General features: G+C 38.8%; 1 pseudogene; it reads right to left on the minus strand.

The window, feature by feature from the left end:
- Positions 1-75: 75 nt before the first annotated feature.
- Positions 76-11,002, minus strand: LOC121790014 (annotated as a pseudogene).
- Positions 11,003-17,438: the final 6,436 nt, after the last annotated feature.

Genomic DNA, 17,438 nt, shown 5'->3' on the forward strand with positions numbered 1-17,438 from the left:
TCATTCAGATCATAAAAAATATCAAGGCTTAATTAATCTAGGGGCATGTAAAAAATGAACAGATTTTGAACTTACTATTTCATCCCTTAAGGCAGACTTGGCATGGGTGGCAAGAGAAAGAAAATTGTAGGCTTTGATAAGAAAATGACCATCGATGTAGCCAAGGTGAAAAGTGATCTTCGCTGAGATGGTTGAAGTGAGCCTAGAAAAATGAGTGAGATAGGTTTATTAACTTTGCATTAGCAATAAAATTATGCATCGATAAATCTGATAGTTATCATCGTAATCTTTTGTATCACTTTACAATTAATATTCACCAGGAATTATATTATATATATATATATATATATATATAATCTATATCCAGCATAAAATCCAAAATGTATCTCCATTATGCATCTTTCCCAGTATATTTTTCTTCTTCAAGGAAAGCTATATTAGCAATAGTGGTACAATTTAAGCGACAATATCATCAAAATCCCACATGCCGTTGTAACTCTGAATACAGAATTTGAATCACATCTTGTAGGGAAGAAAGTTTGCATTAGTACATAATGGAGCGAAGCTCTCAAGCCATTGCTGAATTATGTATCATACAAAGAAGGGCAAGGAGTGGGTAAAACTGCAATATAGCAAACATTCGCAACCCCCATCCCCAAGCTAAAAGTACAAAACAAGACTAGAATACTCTTGAAATTAGAGGTCCAACGGTACGCTTTTGAGCATTTTTGGTGATTGATATACCCGCCACCATTCGTCTCAAGATAAATACACTGATATAGATTCACAAATATCTGCAATTCAAGTTCAATAATTGGAACTGACCTCCTTGAAGAGATATGCTCCTTAAGGAAATTGCTAGCTGGAAACTTTGAATGAGAATGTCAATACTTGTTTTCTGATACCCAACCATCAAAAGAATAGGTGTCAACAAAGCTGTAAAACTTATTCAGGTGAAAACCCTTGCATGTAACACATATGATGGAAAAACTTTTCCAACAGGGAAATCATCCATGAAAAGCATATGGAAACGAGACAATAGTATTGTTTTGATCTATAAGATATTGACTGTAACAATAAGCATTATTAAAGGGTATGGATTAATCGCACATCTCTTTATTTGTTAAAGAAAAGTAGGCTATGGCTGTGAACATGTTCCCAAGGTACTTGAGTCATTTCCTTTTGGCAAAAAGTCCATATTTCCTTATAATTTCTCTCTCTTCATCCCTCTCACTTTATCCTCTCTCTTACTAGACTCTCTCCATTTTAACCTTTACCCCATCATTTTCTAAATCCCGTGCGCAAAAAGAAATACCCCAACTACCTTGGGACAGGGAGTATTTCCCTAGAAGCTTTAGTATTTATGTAGGCATTATTGCAATAATTCTCCAACTTATCAGTCTTTATAAAACATGTGCAACAAATTATTTGAATTATTTTATTAGCTCATTGAGTAATGGGGACTTTTGTTACTTAGTGAAGAAGCATTCACCACATAAACTATTACCTTGTTTTGTGAAAATATCACTACCAAGCTGTATGTATGAGCAATTGCTTCATAGTTTGCAGGAGTGTTCAAATGAGAGGTCGCCTGTACCCAGATCGAAGAAAGCAAGAGACTGATTTGCCGGCTTTTTAACTTCAGAGATATTCCTTTCTGCGAAAATTCATACAGTGTCACCAAACAATAACCTTAATGTTCATTTGAATAAATATTAAAAATGAATTTCCACTAAGTTACCAGTTCCTTCTCCACATTACTCAAAATTGGAGGTAGAGAATGTCTCTTGAAAGTAGGCTTTCTAATATAGCTGGATGTAAGTCGAGTAAGCAAGGATTGGTCTTTGGATTTTCTTCAGTAGAATTTAAAATGTCATCAGCTTGGTCAATAATATTTAGGGGCAAACCATTTTCTTTTGTTAGTTTCTCGAATAAAGCAGCAGAAGAAGAAAAAGCAGAAGCAGATCTGGAAAGTGTCCTCTCTAACTCAACATGTCTTTGTGGGCAGACAGCTGAAGGGACAAGTACAACTGAAAATATGCGATGAGCTCCCAGCCTTGTCTCATGGTCTGAACTGACCATGGCCAAAAGTATTTGATGGAGTAATGCTTCAGGAAAAGCCTATGCCAAAGTAAAAACTATGTAAGACGACTTTACATGCATAAGGTTGAACTCGAAATGAGACGTAATCATATTTCTGAATTTGGAAGAGCCATGCCTTGTTTTGATACGATATATTTGGTTTGGATGCTACAATTTGTGCGACACGGTAGACAGCGGAAATGGTGTTTCTAGCCATAACTGTCATGCTAATGCTCTCCATCATCACAGCCATAGCATCCAAGATATGCACTGCATCTCCTACCTGCCATAAAAATCGATGTTATTTTAAGTCCTCTTTGACAGCTAATTAAATTATTGTCCTCATGAGAAAGAGTTGGTGTTTTTTGGAAACTGATTTGTAGATTACAGCCACAAAAACATTTTCGCTACAGCGTGCTCATTTGAACAATAATTTACTGTCAAGCTACTGGTGGTATCTATTAAATATGTTGATAATAAATAGTTACCTTATAAGACAATTGAACAAGGCACTCATCGATAACAGCATAAAACTTTTTATTCCATCGAATAACTTCATCTCCCAATTCTGAGTCATCAAGAGTGTACTGTAAGCTTTTTCTCAAGTGTCTCATCATGTCACTAAACGCTCCAATAATCTGCACAGACGGCTGGACCTTTGTTACTCGAGCCAGGGAGATAGCAACTTGAACAATATCTATCTGCATATTTGGGTTTTTCAGAACATTCTTATTATCGAGATGCTTGATCACGGCACACAGCAAGAAATGAGTGTTATGCCCTGCAAGTTATTAGAACCAGAAACGCTGAACTCAGAAGGCAACACAATACAAAAGGGTGGCTTTACTGATATATTATCAAAACAAATTAAGACGATTGAACAGATGAAGACCAGTGTTCTCCATTATAGATTGCATATCCAGAAGCACTGGAAGGACAAGCCCATGATCAGGACACCAAAGATTGTTGCGATCAAAGTGACAGAACAAAGCTTCAAGAACACGCCGCACTGTTGTAGCCTCTCTTGCCAACTTTGCCATGTTAAGCAAGCAGACTCTTGACCAGAATTTAGGGCAACCTCTATCTGATCTGTTTACAGGAAGCTATTGCTAAGAGAGTGACAACAAATCAAAGCATTCAGAGAAAATTAAAAAAAATGGTGTACTAAAGTTCCGGAATGAGATAGTACGTGGTATAATAGTCTTTATCGTTAACAATCCTTCTCCAAGAAATATCTCTTTTCAGGATATCTGATGACAAAGGCATTTGTTTTCCCTGGATACTATTATTTGAAAAATTGGTCTCCTTATCAGTGTCTTGATAATTTTCCAGGACAGCAGAAACAACCTGATCTTTTGATAAAGAAGATATAATTAATCAGCAGCAAAGTAGCAATAACACACCTTATCAGGAGATAGAGAAGTAGGCATGATACGTTAATGTAAGTTCATTAATATATGCAAAGAACTTATTGAGGAAAGAATGAGCATAAATGGGCAAGCAGTGCACACACCCATCCCTTCTTCTATATCCCTCCATTATCTAGCAATATCACTGAGTGTGCACAATTTGGGAGGTAAGGCACCTCAAAATAACAAGCAAATAAAGTTATTTTTGGATTAAGAAAAAGCTTCTGCCCGAAGAACATATATTATTAACCTTATGGTCAATACATGCCAAGCATATAAAACTAATGTAGAATGCTGATGTTCTAGGTGAAATCTGAATCTCCATAGAGAACCAACCAAGCAAGAGAGAGTATCATACTTAGTGAATAGTACAGCATTTATGTGAGGGAATGACTTTTTCTCTAGATGAAGGAATGATATTCTCTACATGGAGAATTGCTTTATTTGCAAATGAATCCTACTGTGCATCCAATAGTCCCTTCTCTTTATAGTGAAGAATTTTATTCAGTTTCCTATAAACAAGGATTCCCTAATTTTGTTACATTATAAAACTCTCATTTGCAAATTTTTCTTTTAGAAATAAGATGCAAACATGCCCAATCTTGATAATTTATAGCATCAGTCCCACATCAATGATTGAGTTGTTTTTTAGCTCAAATAGACACCTAAGAGTGTCCACTATAAGGCGGACACGCCCAATAGCCCCGCCCCAGTTTTTGTCCATAGCCCCAGTTTTGTTGTCCATAGCCCCAAAATTTTGTGTCCGCCACTATAGTGGACACCTCCAATAGCCCCCAAATTTTATAATCAACTTTCATTTTATAATGTTTCAAGTAATTATGAACAAATTTATCGGGCTATACGTAATTAGAAGAACACGACCATACGAAGTAGAATTAAAATTAAAATTAAAATTAAAATTAAATTAAATTTAAAATTGAAATGTAAAAAAAAAAAAATTAAAATCGGCTATAGCCGCGGCGGTCGGTGCCGCCACTATAGGCGCCGCGCCTATAGCCGCATCCGCCCCCATTTCGCCGCGTCCTCGCCCCGGAGTCGGCTGAAGCCCGTCCGCCCCCTACCGCCCCCATTTCGGTGTCCGCCCCGCGGGCGGACAACTTCTCCACTATAGCCCGCCCGCCCTCTGCCCCAACCCGCGGCTATAGCCGCGGGCTCCCCATAGTGGATACCCTAAGTGACATTAGCACTATAATTTAGTAGAATAGGGCTCCGTAAGCTGGACTCTCTCGTTGAGTTCTGGTCAGGCAAAGGGATTTGAGTGGGGCAATAGGTGGGGGCCCAGGTACATCTAACGTATATCAAGAGTTTCAATGTAAGGTTACTTCTCAATAAGTTTTGCATAGGATGGAGTTAACTGCTGTCAGATTCTTACCTAAATAGGCTCATAGAACATATACTCCCTCATGTCCGTTATAAGTGTGCTTACACTTTTTTTTTGGCACGGGTTCTAAAAAATTTAGGTAAGTGTAAGTATGTAGATGAGAGGAAATGATGAGACCCACATTTGTTAAGGATATTGTATTTAATCGTAAATGTTAGTAAGTTTGTGAGTCATGCTTGGTTTTTAATTTTTTATGTACATAAGTTGATTTAGTGAGGGTAAAATGTAAGAAGTTAGTGGTGTGGTAGTTCCAAAAGTGGAAAGTGCACACTTTTGATGAACGGGCTAAAATGATAATATAAGTGTGCTCACACTTTTTCGGCCCGGGTTCCAATAAATGTGAGGTGAGAATGTAAGTGTACAGAATGATTCAGATATGAAGTTGACGTTGATTGCAAGGACTTGGACAGTTAAGAACTTCATAAAAAAATAAAATATAACGGAAAACTCGAAAAAGACTTACATTGTCAAGTTCCGTTGACTTGTGACTAAATTCACCCGTGAACCAAATCTGCCATCAAATACTTCGTCAAAATTATCAATATGATCAAAATTTACTTGGCAGGGGGCGGGGGAACTTTATGCATCATAGAATTGACTAAAATGAGTAGAAGTTTTAAGTTTCAAATTCCCTTATCTATTTCATGTTTCGGATCTCCCAGAACATGTGATTTCTCAATAGAGAATTTTAATTTTCAAAGATTCATTGCCGAAGACATTGATTTGTAACAGGCTAACAGCTACTCTAATAGGGAATTATTCTACCCAATTAAAACAAGCTATTTCAAAAATGGGGTGGAAGTGCAACAGATTTTTCGACTCATGCTGCCACATGTATGAAATTTGAAAGCTCTTTGACAAGAAATGACCCTAGCGAGAAGAATGATCTGTAGAAAGCATGAATGCGGCAGATTATAACTTAGTCAACACAAAACTATTGCAAGAAAAATCACTCTCTGCTGGCTTGCGTTTCTTTGAAATTGGTGATGTATGATAATGAACTTACCATAGAAGAGAGTGCTTGAAGCCCAGCACATCGTAGTTGTGATATCCTTTCATCATTTCCCATTTCTTGAGCTAGAAGGCAGAGTTTTGGAATCAGACCTTCAAAGTTTGACATATAGGTACCATCCTTCTAAAAAAAGAATTTTTTATCTTGTCAGTTAAGTCATTCAAATGCAGATATCGATGAAAAGGGATGAGAATACCACCTGGTTATTTACAAAGTCAAAAAGAGCTTGGCAACCAATGATTCGTATTTCATCCTGCCTAGTCTGCTCAAGCAAGATGTGAATGATACTGAGGAAACTACCAGCGAACAAAGGCCTGAAAGAAAATACATGGCACTATTAGTCATGCCAAATGGCCTCTATAAAATGATAGAAACGCACAACATAAATGCTTAAAATGTTTGAACATGGTAGATATCCACTCTAAATTACAGCCAAGAACTAGAGACACTTCAATTATAACATCCATTTGAGATAGTTTCATTTAGGTTGTGAATATTAGTATTTCTCCCTGCAAAATTAGATCAAATATTTCTTACTTGATGAAATGCAACACAACACCTGATGACAAACTTATGAGTAACATGGCAGAAATTATTATTTCAGGCCTGGCTGAAGGCCAAGGTACTCATATGATCACATCTGCATATTTGTAGAATAAGTATCCCACATCAGCTATGTATTCTAGTCAGGCGTAGTCTCTTGTAATAGATATAGGAGCTATGTAAAGTGATAATAAAGAACTACTACTTTTCTCTAATATGTTTCGATACTTTTCTACAGTATCTATAACTTATTTTAGGCTAATAGAACAATGGAATTATTTTTTCACTGTATTTGTCAATTATTTCCAAAGCATAATCTCTTACAACAGAAAAAAGAAATATCATAGAGGCGGAAAATGCTGTATTGCATTTTATTCACTCTACTTTTGGAACTCGGAAGCTGACAAATGGTTGGGACTTGGGAGAAAGTGATCCCTGACATTCAAATATTCAAGAAGGAACAACAGAGAAGCCGAGGCCCTGTTAGATTGGATCCATCCAGATTTGTGTTCTGTATAACTTGTTCAACAGGGAATATGATGATAGATTCATATTTACTAGTTACTACTGAGAAAAGTAAGAACCTCACTCTTGAACGCAATTAGCAAATGTAAGAATCTTTTATGGACAGAAACCTAGAAATTGGATAATAACAACTCAACTAGAAGAGGAATATAATTGAACTCACATCTGCTGCTGGCAAGATATAATCAACTTCCGGTAGATACATATGACAACTTTAACACACTTGATGTTTTCATTTCTCAGTTCCCGGTAGCATCTTTCCTCAAGTAAACTTGTAATCTGGTTTGATAAGCCATGAACAGTCAATACTAGTCTCTTAGAGCCAAAAAAATATAAAGCATTACAACTATTAAATGAAAAAGGTGAATAGTTCCATGACAATAAGGAAAATAAACTCATACAGTGCAGATGATGATAAGAGAAATGCATGGAGCATGATACTGAAGAGATAATGATAAGTATGAGTATAGAAAACTAGTAATCATGCACACAGAATGTGACTGAGAGACCTAACCTTGGGTACTCGTAGAGGGTTTTTTGAACAATATTCACACAATTTACTGATTTTTCGGTCATTTGGTTCTTCATCCTGAAAAAAGAGGGCCAGAATGAGAAAATATTATGAGGGAGAAATATAGATATCTTCAAATGGAGCGTGAGATTCTTAAGAGTTTAGATAGTTCTGCCAAACTCCTGCTCTCTAGATCTTTGAGAAATTTACTTCAGAAGTTATTCTGAAGCCAATCAAATCAAACATATTTGTTATTCTAACTAAACCTCCATACATGTGCTTAAATGGTCTCATGTCACATTCTCTTTTGAGTGTTACAAACTCAACTGAGAGAGAGCATTTACACTTTCGCCCACTAAATAGTGTAAGGACAGTGATCCATTGAAAAACTTGAAGACATTTTAGAAGTAACAGAAGTTAAAACAAAAGTTATGAGTATGAACTAATACAACTTCATCCTACATCGTTGTATGCACAGAGTGAAATTTTGACTCCAACTCTGGTCATCAGAAACCTCCAGGGCCCTAATCCGAGTCTTAATCAGATTAGGAACGAAACTGACTTCCATCATATAGTGCGATGATCCAAAATTAACGATCGTCCTATGTGAATTGAAAATGTAATCGACCGCTTACAATAAGTAGATCGGTGATCCAGTGTGTGAATTTATAAGATTGCGCTCACCAAATTTTTAGGAAATATATCTGCGAGAAGGTTCTTGTAGCGCTTGACGGGGTGGCGCGATCGGGGACGCATTGCCGGCAACAGACGCAGAGGGTGTCGCAGACCGGCATGATCCGCTTCGATATCCCCCCATTTCCTGTTGTCAGCAGCAAAACTATAGCCCTCGATTCCAACTCCACATAACAGATTGGGGCAGTTGATGAGATAGAAATTGAGAATGAGGATGGTAGATGGGGAAATAATTATAAAAGGTGTGTGGATTTGAGGGGAATTTTAGATTAGGGACTGAATTGAGGAAATGGGGGGAGGTTTTTCAACGACCTTCAAACGGTAAAAGGTGGGACTGGAGATTCACAAATTGTTGGTAAGTATTTTATAGTATCATTGCATGCCCAAGGTTGACGACGGCTCATAGTCGTAACTTTCTTCTTTCAATTTCACTCTCTTGTTCATAAAAAACAAGTTAGATGAGTGTTGTCAAATAATTTTGTAATTACTGTCGATCCAGCCTTGCTTTGGCTGTGCGAAGGAAATTAAATAGACAACACTCAAAATCACAGCTATGGTATCACTAAAAGGATATGGATGTTACATTAATTGCGAAATAATGCACCGCATTTTGTTTGTTTTATTGAAAATCTTCCATATTGAAAATATGGTAGCGAAATTCAATAAATTAACAATATAATATTTAATAATTTTGGTATGATATTGTTTTGTAGGTTTTGGATTTAAACCTATATATTCATTCCATTTGTTTTGTACGTTGGACAAAAATTTCGAAAGCCTCTCCAAACCCGCTTCTACATTACCATTTTGCACTGTTGGGCCTATACTATTATCCATACAAATGTTTGGCCGTTTGGGGATTAAACTTTATACACTATTTGAGATGGATCTCCATCTTCTACCCCTCTCAGGGGCGGACGCAGAAAAAATTAACTGTAAGGGCTGGACTTCACGTAAACATAACATATATATATATAGGGTAGTGATCTATGGCAAACACCCCTTAACCAAATAACTAGAGAACAAATCATAACCACAAGATCAAGAAAATCAAGGTCTAGTATTAATACATGTAATTTTCTAATTTAAGGAGAAATTAGTTCCCTCAATCATAAAGTTACTCCACAATAACAAGGCGGGGGTATAATTTTGGTATGATATTGTTTTGTAGGTTTTGGATTTAAACCTATATATTCATTCCATTTGTTTTGTACGTTGGACAAAAATTTCGAAAGCCTGTCCAAACCCGCTTCTACATTACCATTTTGCACTGTTGGGCCTATACTATTATCCATAAAAATGTTTGGCCGTTTGGGTTTAAACTTTATACACTATTTGAGATGGATCTCCATCTTCTACCCCTCTCATTCACATACACACTCTCTTCGTCAATTAAAGTTGTCACTTTTAGCACGATGCTTCGGCCAGCGGTGACTGAGCAACTGTTTGTGGTAGTGGTCGTCGGCGTGCGACCACCCTCACCATGTCGCAGGCACACTTACCTCCACCACTCTCTCACTCCATCGATTAAAGTAGATACGTCTATCTTCTCTGTGTGATACACATGGACTAGAACTACTAGTGAATTAGACATGTACTTGGAATCACACTCTATTTTCAATGATGTAGGCCTTCATAAACAAATTGATGTCCTTCATTAATGGTCAACGCATGAGAAAGAGTTTCTCATACTCGTATCATTGATTAAGGTATTTTTTGTTGAGGTTTGAAGCGGAATATATTGCGGTTTAAATAAATCAAAACATATGATTTATTTAGGTGACTATTCAGACTAAATCTATTCGTGCAGCATCACAAGTTGCATGCAAAGAACTTGAAATAATTCACGTAATAGGTATGCAAAGAACCGATTGTGTTACTTAGTGTGAACGATACCAACTAGTCTACTTCAGCAAATGAATTCTACATACTTGTTTCTTATACATTTAAATGCATCAAAACACATCTTATATGTACAAAAAGAACACATTGTGAGGAAATAATTCTTTTCATTGATTCAAATATAAACAAAGATTTTTACAATATGCAAGCAGCACTCAAAAGATACTTTACAGTTGATGTCTAATTTTAAAGCTTTTATATTAATGAATGAATAGCAATTGAGTTTAATTAAATGTCTATAATATTACAACTGCCGCAAGAATACAAAACTAATTGTCGTATTAAAGGTGTCAAACCATGGGGAGGTGTACGATTATTTAATTGGGCTACAAAGGTAAATTTTGTGAAATGAAATAACCACGATTAAAGCAAAGCTTAAAGCAAATCATTCATCAACAAATGTAATGATTTTAACCAACTACATGTGGAATGAAATAACCACAATTAAAGCAAAGCTTAAAGCAAATCATTCATCAACATATGTAATGATTTTAACCTACTACATGTCAAGAGCAGTGAAGAAAGTTAGCCACTCATAATTGAATTGGATCTCTTTCCCTTGTTTCCTCCCTTATTCCATGATGTTTTCTCTGAATCTTCATGTGTCTATAATAATGATCCAGGCCCGTCCCTTGGCCCGTGCGGCCTGTGCGACCACACAGGGCCCCCAATTTTCAGGGGCCTCTGAAATATTTCAGCCCATATACATGTATTCCTATTTTTTCAGCCCAACAAAGCTATTTCTCTTGTATAGCAACGCCCAGGCCTTTTTCTAGCACCGTGACTCCAATTCTGATCGATTTCTTTTCCCGATCGTAGACCTGGGAGCCGTCTGTTCGTGTTCGGTGTTCCTCATCGACAAACGCCACAACAGGGACCAGCTCACCAGAGCCATCGTTGATCGCTTCTGCAGCGCCTGCCATCGTCGGCCATTGCGATTGGGAGCAGCGCAAACGCATCAATTTGTCTTTTTTTCTATAGTATATTTCTTTAAAATGCATTGTCTTTTTTTCTTTAATTATCATATAGCTTTAAAATGCATTGTCTTTTTTTCTATAGTGGTAGGCCTCATTTTAGATTTTTGCACAGGGCCTCTGATTTTGTCGGGACGGCCCTGTAATGATCCATATTCTACCTTCAAAAACACCTAAAACAACTCACAAATTGGCAGTCGTGGGCTAGCGTCGTTGCCAGCAGGTCACTGCCCAGTGACTCGTTGATATCTCTCTTGAGTGTGCATCATTCTAGCTGGTCGCAAGGTACAGACCCAACGACTCGCTAGAATGGTTATGGAGTCAGCGGCGTAAACTGGGCAGTCTGTCAAATTTGACACTTTTCATGTTTTTTATTATGAGCTTAGTCTCAATCTGAGCTTTATTTCACGTCTCGTTTCACCTCATACAATGGGAATAGCGCACTATTGTAAGCCCGAAAACATGTAGAAACCACTCAAAGTCAAAGGATCAAATATTGTATATTTGATTCGCAACAACGTAAATAAAACTCTAACATTTTTGTCATTCTAGCTTCCACCGTCGTCGTTGAGTAAGCTTTTAAATGACAAAAAGAGTTGACTTTCGCGAGAAACATGAAAGTCACTATGTTACTCGATGATTGAGCACATACAGACTTCAGATGTCAAGAGCCAGATTGGAACATTGTGTAGAGAGTGACAACGAGAGAGGACTTGTCCCAGCACAATGAGCTGAACAGTCATAGGTAAGCTGGGCAAGAGAACTACGCGGTCTTAGAAGTCTAACTTCAAAGATTCAAACTAAGCTTATTTTTTTTTTTTTTTTTGTATTTTTTCTCTTTATCCACTATTCCTTATTTGTTCGGACTACAATGTCGACAGTCTATCTAGTCTGCTACGCTGGCTACGTTTTCACTTGTAAGTGTAATATGTGCATGGTACAACGTCAACTCAATAAAATTGCAAATATTTATCAATTATTAACAAGCTTAAGATTTAATTTTCCCATATTATCTTATTCAAATTTATTTTATAATTTCTTATAGATTTAAAACCCATAAAATAATTAAAAGAAATAGGTAAACTGACACAACCTTTGGCGGTGTTGTTAGAGCATCTCCAGTGGTCGGCGAGCGAGCGGCTCGCCGAACTATTGCAGCCGGCGAGCGCCAAATCGGTGAGAATTTCGGCGAGGGCACGCCGATTCTCTCGCCGATCGGCTCGCCGCTATTGCAGCCTCCAGATCGGCGAGGAACCGGCGAGCGAATTTTTTTTTTAATTTTCGAAACACTATATATACGCGATTTGCACGGCATTTTCATTTGCACCACTTGTTTTAACGAGTACTTTCTCTATCTTAATTTCTGTACAAGATCAACAACAACGTGAAATGAGTAACGCGGGTGGTAGTAGTAGTGGTAGTGGTGGGGATGCTGAGGAGTACGAACGGCGTTTGAACGAACATTTGGATGCCTATAAGTCCCGAGAGATAGACCGGCTGCTACAACGGGCCTCGCAGTCGGCGTACCTCAACCTCGACCCGTTGTCCACCGCCGAGCAGTGATTGACCGGGATCACGTAGCTGCACATCAGCGGCTATACGAAGACTACTTTGCACCAGAGCCGCGGTTTAACGCCAACCTTTTCAGGCGGCGTTTTAGGATGAGCAGGGCCCTGTTTATGCGTATTGTCGACGCTTTGGAGCGTCGATATCTGTGTTTCCGCTTTAGGCACGATGCGGCTGGCAGACCCGGCCACACACCTATTCAAAAGTGCACTGCGGCAATCAGGCAGCTGGCCTACGGAGGCGCGGCAGACATGTGGGACGAGTACCTCCACATCGGCGAGACGACTGCCCTTGAATGTATAAAGTATTTTTGTCAGGGCGTGGTTGAAATATTCGGTGAGCAGTACCTTCGAAGCCCAACCCCCGAAGACTGCCAGGAGCTGATGCAGATGCACGGGGAGAAGCATGGGTTCCCGGGTATGTTAGGCAGCATAGATTGTATGCATTGGGAGTGGAAGAACTGCCCTGCTGCCTGGAAAGGGTTCTACACGACCAGCTACAAGGGAAAGAATCCCACGATGATCCTCGAGGCCGTAGCTGATTACCGGCTGTGGATTTGGCATGCGTATTTTGGGGTAGCCGGTTCGAACAACGACCTCAACGTCCTCAACTCGTCGCCCATTTTCAACGAGCAGTGCCAGGGCGTCGGTCCGGCCATCAGTTTTGTTGCCAACGGCAACCAACATGATATGGGCTACTACTTGGCGGATGAGATATACCCTAGGTGGCCCGTCTTTGTGAAGACGATCCGATGTGCATCAGATGAGAGGAAGGCCAACTTTGCGGCACGACAGGAGTCGGCGCGCAAGGACGTGGAGTGCGCATTTGGTGTGCTCCAGTCTCGATGGGCGGCAGTTAGGGGTCCAACGCGTTTGTGGCATGTCGACTACATTGCTGATATAATGTATGTCTGTATTATCATGCACAACATGATTGTCGAAGATGAAGGTGTACAACTGACTAGTTGGGCCAACGACCATAATGAAGCCGGTCCAAGCCACGGCGCGGCCGCCCCCAACGTACGAAGCGGGGTACCTCACGATGAAGCCGGCCGCCTACAGGCACATGCCGACATGCGCCAAGTGGATGCTCATATTCGACTCCAAAAGGATTTAATTGAAGAGTTGTGGGCGCGGAGGACTGCACGACGATATGTTTTTTTTTAATTATGTAATTTTGTTAAATTATGTAATTTTTTTTAGAGGGAACATCATTTTTGGTCCACGAACTTTGACAAAGTATCATTTTAGGTCCGTGAACTTTGAGTTAGTTTCATTTGAGGTACTTTTTACTATTTCCAAGTTTTTTTGGACGGAAATACCCTCAATACCTTAAAGTGTATATATTTTTAATAAATTTATCATATACTCATAATTTTTTATAAATATCTTTACAATATATTTTTGACAAATTTTCTAAATATAATTTGACCTTAAATATTATCACTTAATTTTGTGACATGCAAGTAAAATTGCTTCTTCAATTTTTTATATTAATTTTTTTAAAATTGAATAAAGAACTTTTCTTTAATAATAAAAAATTGAATAAAGATCTTTTCTTGCATGTCACAAAATTAAATGATAATATTGAAGGTCAAATTATATTTAGAAAATTTGTCAAAAATATATTGTAAAGATATTTATAAAAATCTTTATTTAATTTTTTTATTATTAAAGAAAGTTCTTTATTCAATTTTTTAAAAAAATTAATATAAAAATTTGAAGAAGCAATTTTACTTGCATGTCACAAAATTAAGTGTTAATATTTAAGGTCAAATTATATTTAGAAAATTTGTCAAAAATATATTGTAAAGATATTTATAAAAAAATATGAGTATATGATAAATTTATTAAAAATATATACACTTTAAGGTATTTGTGACGCCCCGGAATTTCGATTTCTTTTTTTATTTGGATAAGCCGAATTTATTAGCCTAATCCTCTTTGTAAGGACGTAGAATTTTTGTTGTAACTCCAATGTTGAAATGAATTAAGTTTGAAATTGGAGGAATTAAAGTGCAAGGAAATCTTTTGCAAGAATAATGAATAAATGAAGTGCTTTTATTAGAAGAAAAGTGAGTACATCCCAATTGTTACATCATGATGCTAAGTAAGAATATTACAAGTTACAAAACACCAAGTTTTACATGGAAATGGAAATACAATTTTGTCTATCTCCAACCTAGGATAAGGGTTTAACCAAGGAGGGAATTAAGATAAGATTATCATGTGAACCAATCCCCTTCTCTTATCCTTCCTCTCGAAAATCCCCTCCACATGACTCCAAGAAGGGCAGCCTACACCTGCAAAGTTTACACAAAAAGGGGTATTAGATGTTAGACACAAGTAAGGGAAGAGGGAGGCACAAGCTCAATAAGGAAATGAGGAGAAATAGAGCTGTATAGGTCAGCCTGTAGGCTGCAAAATAGAGCCAAGATCAGCTCCCTTCTGTCACCCATTCAGTTACACCAAAGTAGGAACCAAGACAAATGGACCTAGTGAAATGAGCTTGGTATATGCTTAAAAGGGATCATGGGTCAGATTCCCCATCCCCTCAACCGAGGTCAATCTGGCAGCCAAGGGAGGCAGCCAAGTTTATCACCAATCTAGCATGAAGAACACATTCATCAACCTCAAAAGGAGGCCAACACTGCAGCCCCAAAATAGACAATGCAATCTCCCAAGGATCTGGCACAAAATGCCAGATTGTGTGAGCTATATAAGCAGCCTCACCACCTCCATTCCCTCCACCCTTAGTCACTACAAGCTTCAAAACACATATAGAAATTTGCAGCAAAGGTCAGGGAGGAGGAAACAGACGAGGGAGTCTACGGCCGCACGGAGAAAACCCGCTACAATCGAGAATCACCAAGCAAGGTATCCTCACAAAACCAACAGCTTGCATCATATAGAACAATTAGGAGTTAAAGAACATAGCAACTCAATAGGATGCACCACAGTAACAAAAGCAACCCAAATCGATAGAGCTCATCAACGATGAAACTAGAATCTCAACGTAACAACTAGATGCCTCTCGATAAATCATTAAACATGAGGATAGATAGCAAGCTTCTCTCGAGCTTTCTTAAACGACCCCGCGAGATCAGTTAGTTAATGAACGAAGAGTGCGTAGCCACTGCTTAATTAACGGTATTAAAAAGGGAAAGGGGGGGAGAGGACTTAGCTTAGGCCGGCGAGGCGAGCCGAGGACGGTAGACGGCGACGGCGACGCAGCAGGCGGCAGCCCGGCCGTCGGGTGGCCGAGGGCTCCCCGATACCGACGGAGAGAGAGAAAATGCGGTGGAAAGAGGAGCATGCGCCGAAGGCCTCCGGAGTCTGTCGAGACAGCGGCGATTTCTCCGAGTGGACGAAGGAGAGTCGACGCCACTGTGCTCGATTGATTTGGGGGAAATCCCTAAGATTTAGTTTGAGAAGGAGAATTGGGGATTTGGGGAGAAGAGGCAGAGGCCGACTCTGGAGCGGCAACGCAGAGGAGGCGCGATTCTCGCCGGAGATGCGAGAAGGAGAAAGGAAACGGAAGGTGGAGGCGGAGCTTGAGGAAGGAGCCGATGCCTTCTTGTGTTGAAGATGGGAGTTTGGGTGAGGGAGATGGTGAATCACGATGGGAGAGAGAGAATGGGTACTTGACCCAATTGGAGTTAATTGTTGATTGGGCCTTCAAATTAATTGTGGCTTGGGCTTATAATTAATTAGATGAATTGGGCCGAGAGTTTTGTTGGTTGGGTCACTTAACTAAATCTAGCGGACTTGGAAATTTAAATATGGTTGGAAAGGAATTAATTCAAGAATTAAGCTTGGAGCTTAATTAAATAAATTTCCGAATAATTTGAGTTTTCTGAAAACGGGGAATGTTAAGCGGAGACGCGAAGGGCCGACCGGCGTCGCCCCGCGACGCCATGGGCGGCCTTAAGAAAAATCCGAAGAAGAAGGAATTTAAGGAGGGATTTTAAGAATCCATATTTTATTAAGAGAAATAGAATTTCTCCAAGAGAAGTAAAGAGAATAATTAAGTGTTGAAGAGCAGTAAAGCCGAGTTAGGGTTTAAGAAAAATCCAATGAGCCGAAACTAAGAGATAGATGCTATCCTATAGGATGCATGCATTCTTTTTCAGAAAAATAGTTCAAGTACTAATTAGCGTGTTACGCTATTTATTTTCAAGGGAGAAAATATTCAAGGGCAAGTGAGGCCTAACGAGGAATTTAATTGGAGATAAGCATACGAGGTGGGCTTTCTTTTAAATATCCAGCGCTATAGTGTGAATATAAAGCAAATATTTTGAAGTTATGAAATATCATCTTTTCTAAAAAATGGAGATGTGAATTATTTTAAAGTTGTTGTCATGCCATAAAATGTTTGTTTTCGAGACCTGTCTGTGAGGGCTATATGCCGAAAGTTTGGCGATGCCAAAAATTTGATAAAGAATTCGGTTCCCAATAGGACCGCAAATCCTATTCGGAATTTCATGCGCGAGCGCTGTGAGCCATCCTAGAGAGAGGTTGGTCGGCGAGGGTGTTCGTTGAAGGTGGCCACCTTCACGACACGAGTTTCTCAGACATGGTAGGAAAGTTGAAGAACTTAGACTGATCAGTCGGACTTTTAAGATCACAAAAGAATTTAGTATGCTCGGGCCTTTTAAGAAAACCTCTGTGTGATACTGTTGATGGATGACAACTTATATTTGTATTTTTTATTTTCAGCACGTGTCCACTGAGTACTCATGTACTCAGCCCTGCATGTATTTATAAATGTGCCGGTTGAACGTCAAGATGGAGAAGATTTGATCGGAGTCGATGCTATT

Source organism: Salvia splendens, unplaced genomic scaffold, assembly GCF_004379255.2.
Source record: "Salvia splendens isolate huo1 unplaced genomic scaffold, SspV2 ctg387, whole genome shotgun sequence".
NCBI classification, from domain to species: domain Eukaryota; kingdom Viridiplantae; phylum Streptophyta; class Magnoliopsida; order Lamiales; family Lamiaceae; genus Salvia; species Salvia splendens.